The following is an 8087-nucleotide window of genomic DNA, read 5'->3' on the forward strand; positions in this document are numbered from 1 at the left end:
ATTTCAACAAATACATACTATATTTTCAGAGGGCCAAAAGGCCATTTTCCACCATAGAATTTCACAAGTGGGGTGTCATTGGAAAGAGGAGAGAGTGTAGTTTCAGTATGTGGTGAAAGATCCCTTGCAAAATGCATTATGGGATGGGATGCCTATCGCTGTTCAAATGCTGAATTTCAACAAATACATACTATATTTTCAGAGAGGCCACAAAGGCCATTTTCCACCATAGAATTTCACAAGTGGGGTGTCATTGGAAAGAGGGGAGAGTGTACTTATAGAATGTGGTGAAATATCCCTTGCAAAATCCTTCTTAAGATGATTGTGGCTGTTCTAGTGCTGAAATTCTGCAATTTCAACAAATACATACTATATTTTCAGAGGGGCCAAAAAGGCCATTTTCCACCATAGAATTTCACAAGTGGGGTGTTATTGGAAAGAGGGGAGAGTGTAGTTATGGAATGTCGTGAAATATCCCTTGCAAAATGCATTATGGGATGCCTATCGCTGTTCAAATGCTGAAAGTCTGCAATTTCACAAAATACATACTATATTTTCAGAGGGGCTAAATATGCCATTTTCCACCATAGAATTTCACAAGTGGGGTATCATTGGAAAGAGGAGAGAGTGTAATTATAGAATGTGGTGAAATATCCCTTGCAAAATCCTTCTTAAGATGATTGTGGCTGTTCTAGTGCTGAAAATCTGCAATTTCAACAAATACATACTATATTTTCAGAGGGGCCAAAAAGGCCATTTTCCACCATAGAATTTCACAAGTGGGGTGTTATTGGAAAGAGAGGAGAGTGTAGTTATGGAATGTCGTGAAATATCCCTTGCAAAATCCTTCATGGGATATCTGTCAAAGTTCAAGTGCTGAAAATCTGCAATTTCCCAAATACATACTATATGTCCAGAGGGGCCAAAAAGGCCATTTTCCACCATAGAATTTCACAAGTGGGGTGTCATTGGAAAGAGGGGAGAGTGTAGTTTCAGAATGTGGTGAAAGACCCCTTGCAAAATCCTTCATGGGATATCTGTCGCTGTTCAAGTGCTGAAATTCAGCAATTTCACATAATACATACTATATTTTCAAGGGGCCAAAAGGCCATTTTCCACCATAAAATTCCACAAGTGGGGTGTCATTGGAAAGAGGAGAGAGTGTAGTTTCAGAAGGTGGTGAAAAATCCCTTGCAAAATGCATTATGGGATGCCTGTCGCTGTTCTAGTTCTGAAAATCTGCAATTTCAACAAATACATACTATATTTTCAGAGGGGGCAAAAAAAGGCCATTTTCCACCATAGAATTTCACAAGTGGGGTGTCATTGGAAAAAGAGGGGAGAGTGTAGTTATGGAATGTGGTGAAATATCCCTTGCAAAATCCTTAATGGGATGATTGTGGCTGTTCTAGTGCTGAAATTCTGCAATTTCACAAAATACATACTATATTTTCAGAGGGGCCAAAAGGCCATTTTCCACCATAGAATTTCACAAGTGGGGTGTCATTGGAAAGAGGGGAGAGTGTAGTTATAGAATGTGTGGTGAAATATCCCTTGCAAAAATCCTTCTTAAGATGATTGTGGCTTTTCTAGTGCTGAAATTCTGCAATTTCAACAAATACATACTATATTTTCAGAGGGGCCAAAAAGGCCATTTTCCACCATAGAATTTCACAAGTGGGGTGTCATTGGAAAGAGGGGAGAGTGTAGTTATAGAATGTGGTGAAATATCCCTTGCAAAATCCTTCTTAAGATGATTGTGGCTGTTCTAGTGCTGAAATTCTGCAATTTCAACAAATACATACTATATTTTCAGAGGGGCCAAAAAGGCCATTTTTCACCATAGAATTTCACAAGTGGGGTGTCATTGGAAAGAGGGGAGAGTGTAGTTATGGAATGTGGTGAAAGACCCCTTGCAAAATCCTTAATGGGATATCTGTCGCTGTTCAAGTTCTGAAATTCTGAAATTTCACAAAATACATACTATATTTTCAAAGGGCCAAAAAGGCCATTTTCCACCATAAAATTCCACAAGTCGGGTGTCATTGGAAAGAGGAGAGAGTGTAGTTTCAGAATGTGGTGAAAAATCCCTTGCAAAATGCATTATGGGATGCCTGTAGCTGTTCAAGTGCTGAAATTCTGCAATTTCACAAAATACATACTATATTTTCAGAGGGGCCAAAAAGGCCATTTTCCACCATAGAATTTCACAACTGGGGTGTCATTGGAAAGAGGGGAGAGTGTAGTTTCAGAATGTGGTGAAAGACCCCGTGCAAAATCCTTCATGGGATATCTGTCGCTGTTCAAGTGCTGAAATTCAGCAATTTCACATAATACATACTATATTTTCAAAGGGCCAAAAAGGCCATTTTCGACCATAAAATTCCACAAGTGGGGTGTCATTGAAATGAAGAGAGAGTGTATTTTCAGAATGTGGTGAAAAATCCCTTGCAAAATGCATTATGGGATGCCTATCGCTGTTCAAATGCTGAAAGTCTGCAATTTCACAAAATACATACTATATTTTCAGAGGGGCTAAATATGCCATTTTCCACCATAGAATTTCACAAGTGGGGTATCATTGGAAAGAGGAGAGAGTGTAGTTATAGGATGTGGTGAAATATCCCTTGCAAAATCCTTCTTAAGATGATTGTGGCTGTTCTAGTGCTGAAAATCTGCAATTTCAACAAATACATACTATATTTTCAGAGGAGCCAAAAAGGCCATTTTCCACCATAGAATTTCACAAGTGGGGTGTTATTGGAAAGAGAGGAGAGTGTAGTTATGGAATGTCGTGAAATATCCCTTGCAAAATCCTTCATGGGATATCTGTCAAAGTTCAAGTGCTGAAAATCTGCAATTTCCCAAATACATACTATATGTCCAGAGGGGCCAAAAAGGCCATTTTCCACCATAGAATTTCACAAGTGGGGTGTCATTGGAAAGAGGGGAGAGTGTAGTTTCAGAATGTGGTGAAAGACCCCTTGCAAAATCCTTCATGGGATATCTGTCGCTGTTCAAGTGCTGAAATTCTGCAATTTCACAAAATACATACTATATTTTCAAAGGGCCAAAAAGGCCATTTTCCACCATAAAATTCCACAAGTGGGGTGTCATTGGAAAGAGGAGAGAGTGTAGTTTCAGAATGTGGTGAAAAATCCCTTGCAAAATGCATTATGGGATGCCTATAGCTGTTCAAGTGCTGAAAAATTCTGCAATTTCAATTTCAAAAATACATACTATATTTTCAGAGGGGCCAAAAGGCCATTTTCCACCATAGAATTTCACAAGTGGGGTGTCATTGGAAAGAGGGGAGAGTGTAGTTTCAGAATGTGGTGAAATACCCCTTGCAAAATCCTTCATGGGATATCTGTCGCTGTTCTAGTGCTGAAATTCTGCAATTTCACAAATACATACTATATTTTCAAGGGGCCAAAAGGCCATTTTCCACCATAAAATTTCACAAGTGGGGTGTCATTGGAAAGAGGAGAGAGTGTAGTTTCAGAATGTGGTGAAAAATCCCTTGCAAAATGCATTATGGGATGCTGTCGCTGTTCAAATGCTGAAAATCTGCAATTTCACAAAATACATACTATATTTTCAGAGGGGCTAAAAAGGCCATTTTCCACCATAGAATTTCACAAGTGGGGTGTCATTGGAAAGAGGGAGAGTGTAGTTATAGAATGTGGTGAAATATCCCTTGCAAAATCCTTCTTAAGATGATTGTGGCTGTTCTAGTGCTGAAAATCTGCAATTTCAACAAATACATACTATATTTTCAGAGGGGCCAAAAGGCCATTTTCCACCATAGAATTTCACAAGTGGGGTGTCATTGGAAAGAGAGGAGAGTGTAGTTATGGAATGTGGTGAAATATCCCTTGCAAAATCCTTCATGGGATATTGTCAAAGTTCAAGTGCTGAAAATCTGCAATTTCCCAAATACATACTATATGTTCAGAGGGGCCAAAAGGCCATTTTCCACCATAGAATTTCACAAGTGGGGTGTCATTGGAAAGAGGGGAGAGTGTAGTTTCAGAATGTGGTGAAAGACCCCTTGCAAAATCCTTCATGGGATATCTGTCGCTGTTCTAGTGCTGAAATTCTGCAATTTCACAAATACATACTATATTTTCAAGGGGCCAAAAAGGCCATTTTCCACCATAAAATTCCACAAGTGGGGTGTCATTGGAAAGAGGAGAGAGTGTAGTTTCAGAAGGTGGTGAAAAACCCCTTGCAAAATCCTTCATGGGATGCCTGTCGCTGTTCTAGTTCTGAAAATCTGCAATTTCAACAAATACATACTATATTTTCAGAGGGGCCAAAAGGCCATTTTCCACCATAGAATTTCACAAGTGGGGTGTCATTGGAAAGAGGGGAGAGTGTAGTTATGGAATGTGGTGAAATATCCCTTTACAAAAATCCTTCTTAAGATGATTGTGGCTTTTCTAGTGCTGAAATTCTGCAATTTCAACAAATACATACTATATTTTCAGAGGGGCCAAAAAGGCCATTTTCCACCATAGAATTTCACAAGTGGGGTGTCATTGGAAAGAGGGGAGAGTGTAGTTTCAGAATTTGGTGAAAAACCCCTTGCAAAATCCTTCATGGGATATCTGTCGCTGTTCTAGTGCTGAAAATCTGCAATTTCCCAAATACATACTATATTTTCAGAGGGGCCAAAAAGGCCATTTTCCACCATAGAATTTCACAAGTGGGGTGTCATTGGAAAGAGGGGAGAGTGTAGTTATAGAATGTGGTGAAATATCCCTTGCAAAATCCTTCTTAAGATGATTGTGGCTTTTCTAGTGCTGAAATTCTGCAATTTCCCAAATACATACTATATTTTCAGAGGGGCCAAAAAGGCCATTTTCCACCATAGAATTTCACAAGTGGGGTATCATTGGAAAGAGGAGAGAGTGTAGTTATAGGATGTGGGGAAACATCCCTTGCAAAAATCCTTCTTAAGATGATTGTGGCTGTTCTAGTGCTGAAAATCTGCAATTTCAACAAATACATACTATATTTTCAGAGGGGCCAAAAAGGCCATTTTCCACCATAGAATTTCACAAGTGGGGTGTCATTGGAAAGAGGGGAGAGTGTACTTATAGAATGTGGTGAAATATCCCTTGCAAAATCCTTCTTAAGATGATTGTGGCTGTTCTAGTGCTGAAATTCTGCAATTTCAACAAATACATACTATATTTTCAGAGGGGCCAAAAAGGCCATTTTTCACCATAGAATTCCACAAGTCGGGTGTCATTGGAAAGAGGAGAGAGTGTAGTTTCAGAATGTGGTGAAAAATCCCTTGCAAAATGCATTATGGGATGCCTGTAGCTGTTCAAGTGCTGAAATTCTGCAATTTCACAAAATACATACTATATTTTCAGAGGGGCCAAAAGGCCATTTTCCACCATAGAATTTCACAACTGGGGTGTCATTGGAAAAAGAGAGGGAGAATGTGTAGTTTCAGAATGTGGTGAAAGACCCCATTTTGCAAAATCCTTCATGGGATATCTGTCGCTGTTCAAGTGCTGAAATTGAAATTCAGCAATTTCACATAATACATACTATATTTTCAAAGGGCCAAAAAGGCCATTTTCGACCATAAAATTCCACAAGTGGGGTGTCATTGAAATGAAGAGAGTGTATTTTCAGAATGTGGTGAAAAATCCCTTGCAAAATGCATTATGGGATGCCTATCGCTGTTCAAATGCTGAAAGTCTGCAATTTCACAAAATACATACTATATTTTCAGAGGGGCTAAATATGCCATTTTCCACCATAGAATTTCACAAGTGGGGTATCATTGGAAAGAGGAGAGAGTGTAGTTATAGGATGTGGTGAAATATCCCTTGCAAAATCCTTCTTAAGATGATTGTGGCTGTTCTAGTGCTGAAAATCTGCAATTTCAACAAATACATACTATATTTTCAGAGGAGCCAAAAAGGCCATTTTCCACCATAGAATTTCACAAGTGGGGTGTTATTGGAAAGAGAGGAGAGTGTAGTTATGGAATGTCGTGAAATATCCCTTGCAAAATCCTTCATGGGATATCTGTCAAAGTTCAAGTGCTGAAAATCTGCAATTTCCCAAATACATACTATATGTCCAGAGGGGCCAAAAAGGCCATTTTCCACCATAGAATTTCACAAGTGGGGTGTCATTGGAAAGAGGGGAGAGTGTAGTTTCAGAATGTGGTGAAAGACCCCTTGCAAAATCCTTCATGGGATATCTGTCGCTGTTCAAGTGCTGAAATTCAGCAATTTCACATAATACATACTATATTTTCAAAGGGCCAAAAAGGCCATTTTCCACCATAAAATTCCACAAGTGGGGTGTCATTGGAAAGAGGAGAGAGTGTAGTTTCAGAAGGTGGTGAAAAATCCCTTGCAAAATGCATTATGGGATGCCTGTCGCTGTTCTAGTTCTGAAAATCTGCAATTTCAACAAATACATACTATATTTTCAGAGGGGCCAAAAAGGCCATTTTCCACCATAGAATTTCACAAGTGGGGTGTCATTGGAAAGAGGGGAGAGTGTAGTTATGGAATGTGGTGAAATATCCCTTGCAAAATCCTTCTTAAGATGATTGTGGCTTTTCTAGTGCTGAAATTCTGCAATTTCAACAAATACATACTATATTTTCAGAGGGGCCAAAAAGGCCATTTTCCACCATAGAATTTCACAAGTGGGGTGTCATTGGAAAGAGGAGAGAGTGTAGTTTCAGAATTTGGTGAAAAACCCCTTGCAAAATCCTTCATGGGATATCTGTCGCTGTTCTAGTGCTGAAAATCTGCAATTTCCCAAACACATACTATATTTTCAGAGGGGCCAAAAAGGCCATTTTCCACCATAGAATTTCACAAGTGGGGTGTCATTGGAAAGAGGAGAGAGTGTAGTTTCAGAATGTGGTGAAAGACCCCTTGCAAAATCCTTCATGGGATATCTGTCGCTGTTCTAGTTCTGAAAATCTGCAATTTCAACAAATACATACTATATTTTCAGAGGGGCCAAAAAGGCCATTTTCCACCATAGAATTTCACAAGTGGGGTGTCATTGGAAAGAGGGGAGAGTGTAGTTATGGAATGTGGTGAAATATCCCTTGCAAAATCCTTCTTAGGGATGATCTGTTGCTGTTCTAGTGCTGAAATTCTGCAATTTCCCAAATACATACTATATTTTCAGTGCTGGGCCAAAAGGCCATTTTCCACCATAGAATTTCACAAGTGGGGTGTCACCCCTTTCCTTCTTGGGATACTTTTCTAGTTCTGAAAATCTGCAATTTCCCAAATACATACTATATTTTCAAGGGGCCAAAAGGCCATTTTCCACCATAGAATTTCACAAGTGGGGTGTCATTGGAAATTATAGAATGTGGTGAAATATCCCTTGCAAAAATCCTTCTTAAGATGATTGTGGTTTTTTCTAGTGCTGAAATTCTGCAATTTCCCAAATACATACTATATTTTCAGAGGGGCCAAAAGGCCATTTTCCAGTCATTGGAAAGAGGAGAGAGTGTAGTTATAGGATGTGGGGAAACATCCCTTGCAAAAATCCTTCTTAAGATGATTGTGGCTGTTCTAGTGCTGAAAATCTGCAATTTCAACAAATACATACTATATTTTCAGAGGGGCCAAAAAGGCCATTTTCCACCATAGAATTTCACAAGTGGGGTGTCATTGGAAAGAGGGGAGAGTGTACTTATAGAATGTGGTGAAATATCCCTTGCAAAATCCTTCTTAAGATGATTGTGGCTGTTCTAGTGCTGAAATTCTGCAATTTCAACAAATACATACTATATTTTCAGAGGGGCCAAAAAGGCCATTTTTCACCATAGAATTTCACAAGTGGGGTGTCATTGGAAAGAGGGGAGAGTGTAGTTATGGAATGTGGTGAAAGACCCCTTGCAAAATCCTTAATGGGATATCTGTCGCTGTTCAAGTTCTGAAATTCTGAAATTTCACAAAATACATACTATATTTTCAAAGGGCCAAAAAGGCCATTTTCCACCATAAAATTCCACAAGTCGGGTGTCATTGGAAAGAGGAGAGAGTGTAGTTTCAGAATGTGGTGAAAAATCCCTTGCA

Source organism: Alosa alosa, chromosome 12, assembly GCF_017589495.1.
Source record: "Alosa alosa isolate M-15738 ecotype Scorff River chromosome 12, AALO_Geno_1.1, whole genome shotgun sequence".
NCBI classification, from domain to species: domain Eukaryota; kingdom Metazoa; phylum Chordata; class Actinopteri; order Clupeiformes; family Clupeidae; genus Alosa; species Alosa alosa.